The 17,217-nt window shown below is 33.2% G+C and overlaps 1 long non-coding RNA gene across 1 annotated transcript; it reads right to left on the minus strand.

Moving 5' to 3' along the window:
* Positions 1–14,814: 14,814 nt before the first annotated feature.
* Positions 14,815–16,745, minus strand: LOC122521055. Its single transcript, XR_006304645.1, has 2 exons — positions 16,403–16,745; positions 14,815–15,036 (listed from the first exon to the last, which is right to left on the minus strand). It is a non-coding gene; the product is annotated as an uncharacterized LOC122521055 (long non-coding RNA).
* Positions 16,746–17,217: the final 472 nt, after the last annotated feature.

Consider the following 17,217-nt stretch of genomic DNA (forward strand, 5'->3'; position numbering starts at 1 on the left):
GGTCGCGCTTTGAGGTTCGCCTCATTGCGTTCAGCATGGAGACGATGAAAGCAAGTTTCAAAGGAGACCTGTAGTAGGGGACACCTTCCTACGTGTTGCTGGTTATTCGTGTTCTATTGCAGAAACCACGTGTCCATCTCCCCCGCCGATTCTACATGTCAATTTTGTTGTTTATTTATTTTTTAACTTATCTCGAGTCAAACCTTTTAAAAAGAAAATAATTTCAAAATATCCCCTTTCTTAGGATTCCTGTTATTCTAATCTTTTTTTTTTCTTTTTTTTATTTTTGGATTGAAATTTTATCTTTTGATTATTCGATTAATTTTGATATCTTTTAGGGATCGTACTTTGACAAAATGAAATGTCACGTGGTTGAGAAATAATGAAGATATCTTATAGAAGTAACAAGTAGCACACGTGAACTTTATACACGTGCACGATCCAATAAAGATAAACCAAAAAAAGAGATAGTGTTTCTTTCTTTCTTTTTTTGGAAGAGGGGGGAGCTATTTTATCTTTTGATGCTCTTGATGCTATTTTACGTTTTTTTTTTTTTTAATATCGTCGCGACCAAATGAATCGTCGTTATTATAGTAAAATGGAACACAAATTATGTACGAAGATGCGTGTAACGTGCATGAATTTTTAATATATCATCCAATAAAAAGATGAGATAATATTCTCATTATTATTAAAATTCATCTTTCGCTTACCGAAGTGATTGTTGTATGTAAAGTATCTGTACCGATATATAAAATCAAATGTCGTGTTTAATATAACGAACAAATCAAAAGTATATATGAAACGATAAAGGTTTTTAAATTAATTGAATATTTAGTAATAGTCAATATATAAAACGAAACGAAACGAAACGAAATGAAACGTCATGTTGAAAAAAATAATGAAGAAAAATCTGAATAATAAGAAACGAGTAGTGGTATACGTGAGCATCATATATGATCCAATAAAGATAAAATGAAAGAAAGAAAAAGAAAAATAAAAAGAAAAAGAAGTAGAAGAAGATATGAGGAAGAAGAAGTAGGGGTGGGGAGGGGAGGGTGGATATATTTACGTACGTACGGTGTGCACCGTACACGTATGTACCCAACTGTCTACCAGTACGGTCCCTCTCGTCTTCAAAGTGGGTCGACCTCTTGGAGAACAGTGCGAGGCCGTCGGCCTCATCTCTCGTTGCCGTCTACCTGTCGGTGTTACCTCCGTCTAGGTCCCCTAAGTTCTCCTCCCCTTTTGTTTTTCTCATTTATTTTTCTTACTCACGCATCGGAAACATGCGTCATGTCATTTAAAAACCGTTCACCAATATTCAAACGATCTTCCGACCGTTCCATTTTTCTCAAATATCGATCGTACTTCGATCATTATACGATGATTCGTATCAGTATAATTCCGTTATAATATCATTAAACGTTGACAAATAATGTTAAGAGGTTAACAAAATAAGAAAAAGAAAATATAATCAATTTGAGATAGAATTCGAAAGATTTATTTCAACAAAAAAAAATAAAATGAAAATAACCGTATCAATATTTGTTACGGTACTTTCGACTAGTTTTTTATCGAGTAAATTTTTGTTTTTTTTTTTACAACACTCTTGGTAACATTTCGTAGAAGTCAGCACGTCGTTCATTAAAATATTAAACGAATGATGAATTAAAACGAACAGGATTGCATAGACGTTTACTTACGTTACTCTGTTACGTTTTTAAATAATTGATAAATTTGTTCGTATTTTTGTTTCTCGTTAATTGGATATCAAGAGTTGATAATCGAATGATAAAGGATAGAAAAAATCTTGAAGATAGAAGGAAGATCGTTGAAATAAAATTTGACAATACCTTTGAATATCCGACAAATAGATATTTAATAGTTATTTAGAACGTGCAAACGTTCACATGCCAAGTTAACAGCAGATAGTATTAACCAGGACGAGGAAAGTTAATACAAAGTAGACGCTCGGGAGTTTACTGTTCCGTGCATATAAAAATGTAGGAAACGCCCACGGATTCCACTTTGAACTCGTGATATAACAGATTGAGTCAAGATTTACTGCCAACCGAAGAAAACCAGGACTGACATTTGTATTTTGTTCCAGATCTATTCTACTGTGATCGTATTGAATAGCAAACTCCGATGAATTTTGATGATTAGTATTAAATCGAAGTAAGTATACTGCGATGGGAAATCCGAAGATCGTGTTTTATACCAATTGATTGTCATCGAAACAATTGGAAGTATCAGAATTGAAATGAATTAATACAAATAATTAATACCTAATGAATACCCAAATAATTTTGTTGTGTCTATCCAAAATTATTCCATATTTTTAATTTCTATTCGATTATTTTTATGTTAAATTTTGTTATCGTCTTTCAATAGACTTATGTTCATAAATTCAAACGCGTCGAAATGATTTTGTTCTCGTTTGATGATATTTTTTTTCTAATAATATAAATTTTATCATTTAAACGACAAATAATTACGTAACTATGTATAAAATATGCGATTCGTTTCCGATCGAATTCCCTTTCGTCGGTAATGCGAAGATTGATAGTAGAGATCACGTTGAACATTTGTATTCTAATGACTTACTTTTCACAGTGAGACCTCAAACGAGGTCACTGGCAAAGAAGAATCGGGAAAGAGTTGTACACTGCGGTTGAGTTTATCCTTCGTTACAATCCTGAGAAACCGCAAGGACGTGTGTCACTTATTAGCCGTTCTTCTTTCCCATCTTTTTTACATTATCCTTTTCCTTTTATTCTTTTCTTCAACGTTTTCTCCGTTGATATACGAACCCCCTCATTGATTATTAGTATTTTAAATCTAAAATAATGAAAAATTAGTTTATTATATAATAGTAATATAAAATATTGAAAATATCTGATTTTTTGTTCTTGTGTTAATAAAAAATATGTCGTAAAAATTAATACGACTTATATAACCACTGTTACATTTGATTTAACAAAATTTCCGTATATATATATATATTTTACCGTAATTATACTTATTATCAATAATTGCAAATATAAATCTCGTATTATATAAGAAATAATCTTAAGTAATTGGGAATAAATTTAACTGTTAATCGTTTCTCGAATTATATCTGGTGGTATGTAATTTTTTTTTTTTTATAAATTCTTACGTATTTACGAATTAAAATAAAACGTATGAAAAAATGTATAAAAGTATTCGTACGTTGTAGGATATAAAAGAGGGCAGACGGTAAAAATTTGCAAGACGGTCGTGGTCTTTGTCGTTCAGGAAATAACGTCGATAAGTACAGACCCGGGTTCTCTTCCAAGATGTTTCTTTTTCTTTTTTTCTTTTTTTGGGTCATCGAAATAAATATTCGCGTCAAAGGAGGAGAAGGCTTGTTAATAAAATTACGACAAGGAAGAGGCGCAATAAGCAACTCGAAATAAAATGTTACGAACCATGGTAGGCACTTAAAGTGCGACATAAAAATAGATATTCGAAGTGTACCAATAAATAATTAATTTAACGATTGGCCAAAGTAATATTGAAAACCTATCGAACGAGATCGTTTCAATATAAAAATTCGCAAACGAACGATAATTATATTTATTGATTTCTTTTCGTTAAAAAGTAAAGTACTCGGAACAGTTTCGAATTTAAATTTATTTACTCGCGAGCCGCCGCCTCTTTTTAATTATTCCAAGTAATCAACATAAAAAAAAAGAAAAGAAAAGAAAAGAAATTGAAAGAGAAAGATAGAAATGATCGTTAGATACGAAAAAGGTTAGCTAACTTCTTATAAAGTCATTATAATACGTCTATAGGATATTATCCTATTGGTGGTGCATACACATGGTGCATATACATACGTTATAAATTACACGTCGTTAATTAAGATCCAAGTGTATTTGTATCAAATGCACCGGCTAATTGTTGATGCGTGAGGTGGGAAAGGCCGTTGGGTAGTTGGCTGCACTAGATAGAGATAAGTATTATAGAAACATAGCACGCGTTTGCGCGCGCGCGCGCGTACTCGCGTATTCGCGAAGGCTCATGTCAGGTGGCTCGCATAAGCAGCAGATCGTCGGAGATTCAGAGTGGAAATGCATATAAACGTCTGATGAAATTGAGATTTTTTTTTCGTCTCACGGGAGATGGTAAATGGGTTATTGGATCGTGAGCCGTTAACTGAGTGCACTACCCCGTTACTATCAATTAACACATTTTTCTTCGTTCGTTATTTGGCTTCTACCATTTATAGAACGAGAATAACGTTGAATGAGCCAGAAGAGGTGGCAGGAGGAGGGTAGGGGGTGCCATGGGGAATTTTGATTTCCCTTTTTATTACAATCAAACGCGAATCGGCCTTCTATAATACGCGTTTCTTTCTCATGAATACGAATAATCGTCGTTTAACCTCTTCTAATTAGCCTCTATTTGTTCGAAAACAATTGTGCTTTCACGGCTGTCTATCTAATTACCACACGAGGATGGAATCTTTTTACGAGGAATAGAAAATTTCTCTTTATATCGTAGATATTATATATATGTATATATGTATACGTTTTATGTTTCTTCTCTCTCTTTCCATTCACCGTCGTTCGTATTCCTTTAACAAAGTTAACAAAGTAGGTAAAGATCTAAGCAAGCGTGAGTTTTAATTATAGTTTTTTTTAAAATTATAACATAATTTTATGTGAAATAATAAATGAACAGATTAAAAAAATAAGAAGAAAACATAAAGAATAATAATAATAAGAAGAAAAAGAAGAAGGAGATAGAAGAATTCGGTAACACGGTTATACACGTTTTAAGGGTTTGAGTTTCCTTTTGAAAAATCCCTTCGTTCAATAATTTCGTGTCAGAAGAGAGCCATGCATTGTATCCTTTTGTTGAAGGAGTCAGGCGAGATCGTTTGCACGGTAATCATTTGCGAGCTAACGAAACTAATTTAAAATGGATGCATTCTGCTACGGCGTTCACTTTCTTTCTTTTTTTCTTTCTTTTTCTTTTTCTTTTTCTTTTTATTTTTTCACGGCAGGGGGGATGAGAGAAAGAAAGAACGAGAGAAAGAAATGGGGGAGAGGGGGTAAGAAGAGGGCTTGTAAGATGCCTCGAACTCTCCGAACTCACGCGATCTAACAGCGAGGATCTGTCTCTCTCTCTCTCTCTCTCTTTCTCTCTCTCGAAGTCTTATCTTTTTTAAGAATATAACCACGTATGTGTACGAATGATGCTGCGATATTTTATCGGTTAATCACGGACCCTAAGTACCGCTTAAACCGAAATCGTCTTTTAAAAAACGAATGGTTATAAGTCGATACGATTTGATCCGGACCACAACTGTACTTTTAAACTGTTTAATCAATTTTTGTCCTTCTTTGTTTTTTTTTGTTTCACATCCAATATTATTTTTCGCGTCATTTATTATTATATTTCATATATTTTCATTCAATTGTATTATCGAATAAACGTTATTAACGATAAAATACATTCGATGGTATATAACAGTGATATAAATAAATTGAAAAAGAAATAATTTGTTTAATATTATAATTTGATTTTCTCTCTCGTGAGAGAAATGTGAAATATTATTATTCAAAATTTACACTTACGCCTATGTGAAACGGGCTTAGAAATTGCTCCCTTCTACTTTACGTGGACGAATGTTCGTAATTACTGGTTAGTCTGGGTGTATCGAAGCTCGTTAATTGCGGCTCGTTATAAGGGTAGCGCGTTGTGGATAAAAGAAATAAAAAGAAAGTCCAGCTCGATCCTTTTATTTCTTTTTGTTTACATCTCTTATTATCTCGCAACGTTAACTCACGCGTATTCACGATGATGATTCGGTTCCGTAAACGAAAATACCGAGAGGATACAAAAATTACGAGTTTTTTTTTATTCGACGTTGCAATTTTATTACAAAAACACCGCGACTGAGAATAAAATGAAAAAGAAAAAAAAGAAATGAAAATATAAAAGGAAACGTCAGTAGGAATTTTCGTTCCGGTTAATTCGAAAAAAAAAAAAGAAAAAAAAAGAAAAACAAAACTTATTTTGCAATAAGTATTAAAAACGTACGACACTCGTTAGAAAGAGAAGGAGGAACGGTAGAAAGTTCTTACGTAGAGAAAGAACCGGTGTCGTAAAGTATGGTTTGGTCCAAAGGATGAGGACATTTCGAAGGTGGTTTGGTCATAAATCTCGGATGGACGGATGTTATCTTCTCTCGAGAAGAAGAAGGAGGAGGAGGAGGAGGATCGAAATGTGCATCGAAACGTGCATCGAAACGTGCATCGAAACGTGCATTGAAACGGGCACATGGCATAATTCTGGCGCGCCCTCGTGTCGAATTTTCGTTTCGTGTTATTACCATCCTAATTGACGTGGTAACGTTGCACTACTACTATAGTGGCAGCTTTATGGACGATTAGGAAGGAAGGAAGGTAGAAAGAAGATTTTCCATCGGGTCGTTCATCCTCGGTTAAGAGTCGTTATCTGGCATGCATTTATATTCCTTTATTTCGCAATATTCTTCAAGTAGGGTTTTACGAAAGAATACGATTTTAACGGGGCTAGTTTTATTTTACACTCTCGTACGCAAATCGAAATTTGCTTTATAGATATGTATGTATTTTTTCTTCGAGTTAATGTTAAACTCAAAACAAAAGTAATGCACCTTTATTATTCGTTACGTTGTGTTAAAGTTGAACAAGTAGTTTTTTTAGAAATAGGTTTCATTTCCGAACAGACAGACAAACAGACAGACAGAATTATTACGAACTTCTATTATGTTCTAACTTCAAACGATAGTATTTTGAAGGTAATGCTATCTTGCACATGAGAATAATCCTTTAAAGCGTTTATTACGAGAACGATGATGATGATCCTCTTCTACTTTGCACTCAAGAGTATCCAGTTCTCTCTTTCTCTCTCTCTCTCTCTCTTTCTCTCTCTCTCTTTTTCTCTGTGTTCTTCCCCATTATTCTTCTCATTCGTTCGGTCTTCTTTTCTTCATCTTCGTTCAAGTCATAAGTGGGTCACTGTATCTTACTCACACATACCACGGACTTCTACGGATAACGAATTGAATTTATTTATAACAGAAAATCGAGCGTACGGAGGCATTCGGATTGAACCCGGACTCTCTCTTCTTAATTACCGTTCTCTTTGCAGAATTCTTTTTTTTTTATTTCGTTTCCTTTTACCTACAGATTTCTTTATTCTTTTTTAAATCATTTTTCGGAAAGATATATTTATGTTTCGTTCGAAACACGAAGTGAGCACGGTTTGAACTGATATAAGTGGACTCTTATTGTAATAGAAAATTCTTTTCAGAATCGCGCGATAGAATTGTTTTCTTTCGGATAAATCTAAACGTTGCTGGTAAGATTAAAAAAAAAAAAAAGAAATTTCTTATTGTTTTTGTCAAAAAGATTCCTTACGACTAATCCTTTTTAATCTCGATGACAATGTTAAACTGTTAACCGTAGTAGAGTTTAATATTAAGGTCGAGAGAAAGAGAAAAGTTAAATGTTCCGCTTAATATGCGTCAGTAGCGATTAATTTTGATTACATTTAATACAGCAAGACTAAATTAGCGGACCTTTACTGCTTTGACTTCTCGCGTCTCGTAATTAAAATGCAATTACGTTCCAAGTCACGTGAGACAGGCAACCTTTGTCGCGGTTTGTTAAGTTGAAATCAAATTACGAGGGTGGAAAACGATCGGAAAAGGATAAACTACGTGTGAAGTGTGCCAGAAGAATAAATTGTAATATATTAAATATTAATTGCAACAAAATTTTAATGCTTGTCCCCCCCTCTTCCACTAATTACGATGCGTTGCCAAGTGGTTGTCGAGAAAGTGAGCAATATGACGCATGACGAAAATTTCTTAAATGAAACTCCTCATTCGTGAATAGTTTTTATTTTTGTTCTTCTGTTTGTTTTCTTACCTGCTATACGTTGCAAACAAGATAGGCAAACATTTCAGCATGCATCTTGCCGATTTTTTTCTCTCTTTCAAGAGATGATATTTTTCGACGAGTCATCCTTGCTCCGAATAACTCTTCCTTCTTCGTGGTTTTTTGTTTCTATCCAACAGTTGTTGGAATACGTTCGTTATGGTTTCTCTCTTTCTTTCTTTCTCGTACTACTACATCCACTATGATGTTTCATTGAATATCCAAGAATTGTAGGGTTTATACCGACTGCCCATAGATATATATATATATAAAGAAGCTGACTCAAGAATTCTTCTTCTTCTTGTTGAAACGTTAAAACATCGGGCAAAAAGACGCGTGCCTTGGGTACTAGAATGAAAGGATCTCCAAGCGGAGATAACGGTTGGCTTAGGATCGGCCTACTCGCCGATGTCACTGGGTCACAATACGCATTTTCTAGCTCACCTGGAATAAGAATTCTTCTTTATTTGCTCTCCTATCTTTTTCTTCTTCCTCCTCCTCCTTCTCTTTGATCTTCGGAATCGAAGAGAGATAGAAAGAAAAAGAAGAAATCAAGATAATAAAGGTTACTTTGAAGTAACCACACGACAACGAACGAACGAACCTAAGTACGTTCGAGTGCCGTTTCGTGAGAAGACACTCACCTTGTCTCTTTCTTTATTCCATTTCTTTCCGTTCTTTGATTCTTTCTTTCTTTCTTTCTTTCTTTCTTTCTTTCGCCATCTTTGTTAGTTGCCTCAGCAGGCAACCAGCCAGCCAGCCAGCTCACGTGCCTGCCGGGCTCTCAATTAAAGCCGTATGGATTTATCATCGGTCAGCCAATTAAGAAGTAGGAAACGAGAAACTGCCCGTTCCGTTCCGTTCTGTAAAACCGAACGGCGAACTCTACTACTCCCCTCTTCGAGGTGTCCGCGAAATCTCCATGAGGTTTTTATGTATTTTTCTTTCTTTCTCTGTCTCTTCTTTCTGAATCATTCAATGGAAATATAATATAACGTTTAAATTCGCCGAATATCTTATTAATCGTAATCTTCGAATTATCACTAGACACGATCTCTGCTCTCTGCTTTTTTTTTCTCTCTTTTTAATCGATTTTAATCTCGTTATTATAATTAATGGTTGTTCTTATTTCTTTTTTTTTTTTTTTTTTTTTAGGAAAATACCATTGCCAAAATGTAAACGGGATATTATTCTCACGTTGAAATATTTCATTCGATCGAATTTAAATATAATCGTAATGATAATTATATTTAACGTCGACGAGTTATATACGTTGCACGGTTATTTCGTTTGAATTCTAAAAGACAATCGTTTTAATAACCCGAACGATTATACAAAGTTTATGTTTTTTTTTCCTTTCTTACTTTTCCGTTCAATTATGCAAACGCGACGTTCCGAGCGATGAATTTGAAGTAAATTGTCGGAATGAAGGACGAAACTAACGTAAGTAAAAGAATACAAATGAAAAGTAAAAAATAAGGAAAGGAAAGAAAAATGAGAGTGTTATTGTGTTTAATATTATCATTTCGTAATATATACATAGATACCTGGTTGGAAATGTTAATGATATCTCGTTTCTCGTCGTACCTGTTGGCAAGAGAGAGAGAAAGAGAGAGAGAGAGAGAGAGAGTAGAAACAAGGATTTATTTATCTTTCTTGACAAATTTCTAAATTAGCATGAGATAAACATTAGTTGTGAAATATTATCGATGTTAATCAACTTATCGTTCTTTGTTTTCTTTTTTTTCTCCTCTCCTTTTATTATTTATTTCAATTATACTTCCTCTCCCCTTGTTTAGGTTATATATATATATAATTTAAATAAATAAATTATTATTATATTTAATTGAACATTTTGCGAGTTCGTATGGCAAAGAAAGAAAAGAGAAACCGCAAAAAGGGTAAAAGGAAATTGAACGCGAATCGAACGATGTCGGTAAAACGATGCATACGAGACGGTATTAATGACACAGCGTGTAGAAAAGTGAGAAAAAAGAAGAAGAAGAAGAAGAAGAAGGGAACGCATAATGCACAGTGGTGAAAGTTTCCCTCGCATAAGCCAAGTCGTATTAATGTCACGATCCTCGTGCTTGCTAAATGCATCGTGCGAATTTTAATTCGTCTCCTCGTCCTTCTCTTTCTTTCTTTCTTTCTTTCTTTCTTCTTTTATTTCCTTTCTTTTATTTTCTTTATTTTCTTTCTTTATTTTCTTTCTTTATTCGCGTGGGATTTTTCATGAACGGGGTATTTCTAAAGGAAAGACTTTTCTCATCACGCCCATAGCCTATATTCCGTATTTGACTGACATAATAGTTCGAAAGAAAGTACACGCGAGTATGAAAAATGTCATTTTACATATTTTTTGTTTTTGTTTTACATGCATAAATAAATTCGTATATCAATTCTTACGATATTATTATCATCATCATCATCATCATCATCATCGATGAACAATTTTGTCGTTCTAAATATAATTGAACATACGATGATCAATGATCGTACGCGAATTAAACCATGAAATAAAAGAAAATTGTTTATTATTGTTTTATAATATAATATAATAAGAATGTGTGAAATATATAAAAATAATCGTTTAAGACAAAAAAAATAAAAAAAAAGGGCAATTTTTATTCGAATAAAATATTAACGGAAGATTTTCTTCGTTAAAATATGATTTTATTGCACGTAATTTAACGAGAAAATAGGTCAAAATTGTTTATGAACTAAATATCCCGAGGTATTACACGTTCTCTTTACACGACAAGCTCTTTTAGGTCCCAAGCGACTTTGTCGTCGGCATTAATAAAGATATGCATGTAGTGCACATGTAATATCGTGTAAGTGTATTCTTGACCGAGTATTCGTGTATAACTACCAAAGTACTTCCTTTCCTGTCTCTCTCTTTCTCTCTCTCTCTCTCTCTTTTTCTCTTTATTTTTTTCTATCTTTTTTTATCTCGCGAATCAAGGTGACATTCAACGAATAAAATCTATTCTTTGTTTCTTGTCACAGTTTACGATCATTCGCATCAACGAGTGTCACTAGACAAAGGTGATAACTTTTTAACTTGAAATTACAACCTTCCGAGGTTAACTCTTGCCAATTTAAAGTGTACTTTCTATAACACAGATCGACTTTATAAGAAGACCTTTTATAATAAATTGATCGTTTTTTTTTTCGAAAAGGGATGAGTACGAGTATTATGAGAAAGAATTAAGATCATAAGTTTTATGGGTAGTAATTACCATTTTAAAAGTGTATAAAATAATATAAAAAAAATAATATTCACATCTCCAGATATCAGTGGTGGTAATGAAAAATGTAAAAATTGTGTGAAAATCTATGAGAAATACAAAAAAAAAGGCTAGGATATATATTTGTCTTCTCACTTCATAATTACTAAATAAGTTCAATTAATATTCGAAACTTATTGTATTGAAAATAATATTAACTTTAAATACACCCGTCCGATATATTTTATCGATGAATGAAATTTTCACGAAAAAAAAAACAAATTGCGTGGGAACTATAAGAGTTACGTAGTAGGAAGAGAAATTATCGATCGTAAATGCTTGTAAACCGGTCTTGTCTCTTGCGGTTATCTAATTTCGAATACGTTTATATACGCATAGGAGGAATGAACAAGACGATTAGTTATTTAATCTTGAATATTTTATTTATTTTCCGTTTCGTTTATACGCAAGTGATTCGTGTGGAAACGAAGTGGAGAGTGGGGGTGGGGGGAAATAAGGATTTCATTATAGCGGCCACACTTAGAACAGTTTTTCTACATTGTTGAAGGAACAACACAACGGATTGTTTCTTTTGTTGTGCGGGTAGAATAAAATAAAAAAAGAAGAAAAAAGAACATTACTAATAAAAAACAAAGTAGAAGAAAAAAATATAAAGTTTTACCACCCGTACCGGTATTCTTCGTTTCTTGTATGTACAGTTACGGGAGTTACGTAACAACGCTACTTTAAAACATTGTAGAAAATACATGTGATAAAGATAACGGGCCCTCGGTGCATGGTGCAAATGACATTACGATCTTCGTTCTGTTATATACTTCGTAACTTATATGTGCACGCACACGCCTACTTTCGTATATATATACGATTATATATGCATGCATGGATTCATTGTGTATATACAAATGTATCATACGTAGATATAATACACACGGTTATAAGTGTCCGGTAGAATAGGCTGCCGGCATTATCGTAAATCACAACCGAGACGATCTTCAATTATTCTTTCTTATTCCGACGTATATTAATTTAACATATTGCTCCTCCTCCTCCTCCTTTTTCGTTTTCTTATTCTTCTTCGTAGTTCATTTACTATCCTCCCCTAAGATTCATTTTGATAAGAGGGTACAACAATTTTTGTAACTAATTCGATTCAAAAACGATTTCTTCTTTTATTCGGATATTAGCCAGTCTTTTTTCTTCCTTCTTTATTTTGTTGTTGTTGTTGTTGGTGTTTGTTCAAACCGCAAGATTTCACGTAAATCGTCGAGATCGACGTAATTCGAAAAAGAGAGAAAAAGAGAGAAACATCGATTCGTTCAATCTTTAAATGAAAACAAACGAGGAAGAAACGAGAGAACGAGCAAAAGAGAGAGGAGACCCAAATTCAGAAGAGTATCATTAAATCGAATGCAATGTGATTCTCCCTAACCCCCCCCTATCCTCCCTCCACCCTTCTCAATATCTTTTTCCTTCACGAGAAAGTACGGTCAAGTTAAAGTAAAATCGCGTTATTCGTACGAACGTAAATCGTGCGACCGAATTAAAATGGGTTACCTTTGATCGTTACCGCTTATCGTTATTGCTTACTTATATAAATTCGATTTTGCATTAAACAATTTTGACAATTTCCGATTAAACACGAATTTAATCATGAAAAATTAAATGACAAGAAGAAAATTTCATTTAATGTCGTACGTTAATTTTTGTTTACTTCGAATCTAAAAAAAAGTAACAATGATTTATTTACTTTTGTATTTTAAGTATATTATCTTTCCTTATATATTACATTTATTTTAATTCTTTTATGGTTTTTTTTTTCTTTTTCATATTATTTCGGCTTGATTTTTGTTTGTCTTTTCCCTCCACCCCCATCCCCTAATCGTTTAAAATAAATTTTCGTTCTTTTTTCGTTTCATTTTCTCTTTCTGTTCTTTGTCTCTTCTGAAAGGAATTTCTTTTTTCTTTTTTTTGGGGTGGGGGGAGGGAGAAATAAAACGAGGCGCATCGATCTTTCATGAATTTCTGCTTTCATGCAGAAGCTATTAAACTCCGAGACGTTCTTTGTGAGAACGAACGAACGAACGAACGCCTCTTCTCGTATGCTAATGCGCGAAACTTGTAATTGCTAATTTTTTGAACGTTCTATATGCATACTCCCTTTTTTCTCCTCGTTCCCCCACCCCCAGCCCCACCCCCACCACCCCACTCTTTCTTTCCTGTTCCCTTTTTTTTCAACAGTATATTACCACTTCTCCGTTATCGAATCTTTCATCTGGACGTTTACACGCGTCCACGCGTTAATAGAAAAAATGACGACTCAACTTGTCCGCATTAATTTAACCAAACTACACAACACACACACACACACACATACACACGCATGCACGCACTCACATTTGGGATATAAGATATTCTTACTAAAAATATGTGGGAAAGAAAAATAACGAAAAAGTATTGGCTATTGGAAGAAAAAATGAAAATAAAAGAAAGGGGAAAAAAGAATCAATCTCGTTCGTGCGAATAAAGATACTTTACTCGTCATGTTGCATCGCGAAGAAATAATAAAAAAAAAAATAAATAAAAATAAAAGGAAAAAGAAGGATACGCGTTCGGAATAGCAAACACTTCGATTTACTAATACGCTTTTAAACGATCCGTCCCGACGCTTACTTAAATCGTTTCTTGCATACTAAACGATCTCGGTTTAGTTTAGAGACATTTTCCTTAGATTTTATTTTACTTTACAGATTTATTCGTTCGTAGTATTTCTTGTAACCGTGTTCTTACTCGCGTATCGGTTATGTAATAAGACATTATAAAAAATGATATATTTGTATTTTTATTATAAATGCAGAATGGAAATATATATTGAGATGTTTGAGACTCGTATACGATGTGACCTTCTTGCAATTGAATAAATAAATTTCCTGAGAGAATATAAAAGGAAAAAAGTAAAAAAAGAGAAAAAAAAAACCGAAGAGATAAAGATCGTTGTCGCGTTGTAACAATTTTCTATCTTCTAACACGAACCTCTTTCTCCCTCTCTTTCTCTCACTCTCTCTCTTTGACATTTCCTTGCAAGGAAGATCATTGGAACAAAAAATAAGCATCGATTAATGGAACGAGGAATGAAATACCATCCGAGGTAAGAACAATGAGTCTGCGTATTTTCGATTTCACGCTTAGGGCAAAGATCATTCGAGTACGATTTGCGGATGACCGACTGACTGGTCGCAGAAATGTAATCGTGATAATTGCAAGTAGGTAACTGGGTAATACACCTGCAACTCAGAAAAATTCTTTACATTTCTTTATTTTCCTTAAAAAAAAAAAAATATTGAATATTATCGCTTGATCAATAATATCATACGTGATTGGCTTATAATAAATAAATCTGCAAAAAAATAAAAAAAATGATAAAAATAAATTTCAACGATAAGTTTATCCATCTTCGATACTCTCGAACTCTTATAGGAAGAATAATTATTTTGACCTATTATTGATTTTAACAACAACAAAATTTGCACGAACTAATACGATCAATTGAATATAATAATAATTATTAGGATTGAGAGGAAGGTAATAAGACAAAGAAATTGAGTGCAATGTAATTAAGACTAATATGCCTATTTATTCAAATAACAGTATAATACATATATACTCGCTGGATCATCTTCCTCGAAGAGTGAATCATTCGACAAAAGAAAGGTTTCCGTTTAATCCTGGTAGATAAGACTTTCCATAGAATACGATCGTTATTTTCTCATCCACGTGATATTACGTTAGCGCTTTTATTCTGAGAAGAACCAGGGCGAAAGCTGTTGGAATTTTTAACATATATATATATATATATACATATACACAGCAATACACAAAAACACACACATATATATATTGAAATATAAACATATGTACGTACGAATTTCACCCATTAAAGTGAAATTTTATACGTTTATACGGGGATAATTGATAAGGTTCGTGATCATCGGCAGGGAACTTTCGGAATGTGATCAAAGAAAAAGAAAAAGAAAAAAAAAAGAAAATGAGAGGAAAAGGAGGAAGGATGGAAATAAAAAGTCGTTTATATGCAGTAATTAAGTGCAATAGCTTGGGTTGTAAAACTTTCGGATATGGCCGAAGCAAAATAATCATTTTAATCGACTTCGATGGTTAACGATAAAATATCTGATAACAAGTATCAAAAAAACGATGGAATGAGAAAAGATAAGATAGCATTAAAAGTAAAGTAAAGGGATATTAGCACAGCTTTCCTCGTCACCCATGGGGTACCGTGCCCGAACGCGTCCCCGTTCTTTTACATGGCGGGATCCCCAGGAGGCCTACACCATGCCACACATTACAACCGTACGTAATAGTAACGGCCTCGTGTGGAGAACTATAAGCGAAAAAAGAAAATGTACTTTGGATGGAATGATGCGAAAACAGAAGTGTTTTATTTTTGTTTTTCATATCCGTATATATCAGCACACCTTTAAGTTTTATTATTTTTGAAATAAATTCTTATTCGGTGGATTTACGTGTGTTTCGTAAATAAAATATATAATACGCACGTGTCTTTCTATCTGTATTTAATAATTATAGTATGCGATATAATCGTTAAATACAGGGTGTGTTAATGAAAATCGAATGAAAATTTGTCTTAACACGTTTTCTGTATATATATATATATATATGTATATATATACGGATAGTTCTACATATAAAATAGTATGCAAGGAGTCTATGAAATCTCGTAAGAAGTTCATCTTTCTGATTAAATTCCTTCGTTTTGTTTTCTTTTTTGTCTTTTTCTTTTTCTTTTAACGTGCGAACGATATTGACGCGATACGAGTACGTTTGTATGCTAATGTTTAATCGATAAGAAACGAGAACGAGCTTGTCATTTGATTCAAAATCTACGTTCTTCCTTTTGATTATAAGATAAACACTATGATATTATATGAAATCAAAATTTTCACGTCGAGATCGATCGCAATAATAATCGGGATTTGATCGTTTAGACGACGCCAGTTGATCAACCATGCGTCTTCATTTTTCTTTCCTTTTCTTCGATGTTACATTATTATTATTATTATTATTATTATTATTATTATTATTATTGTTATTATTAATTATTATTACTTATACTAGAATCTTACTGTAGACGTAAATGAGTGTGTTTACCTCCACAACGATGATAATAAGGGAAAAAATTTGAGAGCTTTTTTTCTTTTTTATTTTTTTTTATAAATTAAATGACACGAACCAATCAGAATCGAAGAATCGAGAGGTGTGGTTTTTTTTTCTTTTTTATAAAGACTTTTCTTGTATATTATGTATGTATAAATATATATATATATATTTTTATATATATATACTTTGTATTATTTAATACTCGGGACGCGACGAGCTCTCTTCTTTCGAATACACCGCACAACGTTCACTGGAACAAAAGAGAGGGTAACTCGCGTTACGTGAGGCAGGATCTTTTATACCCTGGAAATTATTGATTTTCCTCTTTACGACTGCTCGGTACCACGTGCGCAGGTCCTTTCGATACGGCGCACGAGCAAAACTCGTTGCATCTTACGTGCAGTGTCAGTTGTGAAAAATACACTTATGCATCATCTCTCTTTCTTTCTCTCTCTCTCTCTCTCTCTTTAAATCAAAGAACACCTTTAGTCCTTTCATCTTTTTTTTTTCTTCTTACTTATGATTATTATGTTATTTTCTTTTTTTTTTTTAACAGGTACAATCGTTACGTTACTTGCGCGTACCATCGTATAATATTTATTAAAAGTGTAGAAATTATGTTATATAAATAGGTTCAATTAGGAATATTATTATGAATTTAATATAATTATGTCAGGAAACAAAGAGAAAAAAATTTGAGAAACGAAACCAGAAAATAAACGAGTAATCCTGTTTGGTCGATATTAATGACTACCACTGTACGAACGTACGGTGCGTATGGCAACACACGTGTGTTTCTATGACTG

This window comes from Polistes fuscatus, unplaced genomic scaffold (genome assembly GCF_010416935.1).
Source record: "Polistes fuscatus isolate 324 unplaced genomic scaffold, CU_Pfus_HIC Scaffold4, whole genome shotgun sequence".
NCBI lineage: Eukaryota > Metazoa > Arthropoda > Insecta > Hymenoptera > Vespidae > Polistes > Polistes fuscatus.